This window comes from Equus caballus, unplaced genomic scaffold, assembly GCF_041296265.1.
Source record: "Equus caballus isolate H_3958 breed thoroughbred unplaced genomic scaffold, TB-T2T haplotype2-0000898, whole genome shotgun sequence".
In the NCBI taxonomy this organism is placed as follows: domain Eukaryota; kingdom Metazoa; phylum Chordata; class Mammalia; order Perissodactyla; family Equidae; genus Equus; species Equus caballus.
The window spans coordinates 24,938-26,754 of NW_027222040.1; the positions used below are offsets into that span (position 1 = coordinate 24,938).

The following is a 1,817-nucleotide window of genomic DNA, read 5'->3' on the forward strand; positions in this document are numbered from 1 at the left end:
ACAGAGGGAGCCCGCCGGACGAGGGCGGCGTCGGGGGCACGGCCACGCGGGGCCGGCCCCGGTTGGCCCTGGGTTCCCGTGGGGCCGCGAGGTGGAAGGGCTGGGCGGCGGCGGCGGCGGCGGCGGCGGCGGTGGCCGCGGCCGCGGGGCACTCGCGCGGCTGGACAGCGGTGGGGGCGTGGCGGGGCGATGGGGCGACCGGTGAGGAGGGAGGAGGGGCGGGAGGAGCGTGGAGGGAGCGGCGCTGGGGCCGTTGGGGGGGGCGCAAAAGGAGAGGGAGGCGGCGGGAGGCAAAAGCCTACAGCACCCGGTATTCCCAGGCGGTCTCCCATCCAAGTACTAACCAGGCCCGACCCTGCTTAGCTTCCGAGATCAGACGAGATCGGGCGCGTTCAGGGTGGTATGGCCGTAGACGCTGGCGGCTGCCGCCGGCGCCCCTAAGAAGCCTCGCGCGCGCGCGCGCTGTCGCCTGGCCCCTGTGACGCGCCGTCGCCTGGCGTCTGTGACGCGCGCGCCCGAGCCCCTGTGACGCGCACCGGCCGCCCGCGTCCCCTGCGCCCCGCGCTCCGCCGCCTGCCGCCTGCCTGCCACTGCCTCCCGCCGCCGCCGCCGCCGCCGCCGCCGCCGCCGCCGCGGCCAGCCAAACCCTGCCCTGCCCTGCCCTGCCCTGCCCTGCCCTGCCCTGCCGCCCGCCCAGGGCGCGGGAGGCCTCGGGCACCCCGGGGACTGTGGGCGGGCGGGGCGCAAGTCTAGGCGCTCTCCCAAGCCGGCCCCGGACGCTCCAGGCCTCCTGTCCGCCCGCATCCCGGCGACGGGTCGCAGGACATCCGGCTGCTCTGCTCGGGGACAGGTGGCCCGGGGCGTCGGGCGCGTCGGCGCGTCGGCGCGTCAGCGCGTCGGGGCCCCGGGCCGGCGAGGCCCCTCCGGCCCGAGGCGCCTCCCAACGAACCCGGGCCCAACAACCCCCGGCGGCCGCCGCTCCGGCCCGGCCCCAACTTGCCCAAATCCAGCTGGAGCCACCGGCGCGACCAGAGGGCATCACCGGAAACCCCTCCGGGGCGGGCGGCGGGGCGCGGGGAGACCAGGGCGGGCCACCCTTCCCCGCCCCGCCCCGCGCCCCGCCCACGGGACCCGGACCGCGCCCTCAACCCCAGGCCCCGCGGCCACCCTGGACAGCTCCTGACTGACCGACCTGAGAGACACAGAGACAGAGACAGAGACAGAGGCAGAGACAGAGAGATTGAGAGGATCCGAGACACGGACCCAGACAGACACCCCCCGGGACAGACACACAGACGCTCACGCTGACACAGAGAGGCCCTGCCCAAGAGGCAGCTTCCCCACAGGAGGGCGGTGGTGCTTGAGCTGGGCCCGGGCAAGGAGGCGGGGGCCCTGGGGCTGGCGATCACCCCTGGGGCCCTGGGACGTGCAGACAGGGTCTCAGGAGTGCAGCGCTCCTGGGATCCCTCTCCCGCGACCCGGACGCCCAGGAGCCACGGACAGGCAGCCGGGCTCGGGCTCGCTCTCGCTCTCGCTCTCGCTCTCGCTCTCGCTCTGTGTGTGCGCGTTTTTGTGTGCGCGTGCGTGTTTGTGTGTTTCTTTCCTTCTCTCTTCGCCTCTTCGTTCTGGCTCTTTTCCTCTTTCTGCGGGGCGCCCCCGGACTTCCTGAGTTGACAGAACGAGCAGCCAGAAAAGTCAGGACACGGAGAACTTCGCCCGAGAAACCAACGCAATCTACCAGACGTACAGAACCCCCTCCCCGACGACCACAGCGTCCACAGTCTGCTCGAGCGCAGGTAGGGACATTACCCAGGGTC

The 1,817-nt window shown here is 73.6% G+C and overlaps 1 non-coding gene across 1 annotated transcript; it reads right to left on the reverse strand.

The window, feature by feature from the left end:
* Positions 1-295: 295 nt before the first annotated feature.
* Positions 296-414, reverse strand: LOC138922488 (5S ribosomal RNA). The gene has a single exon (XR_011435574.1). It is a non-coding gene; the product is annotated as a 5S ribosomal RNA (ribosomal RNA).
* Positions 415-1,817: the final 1,403 nt, after the last annotated feature.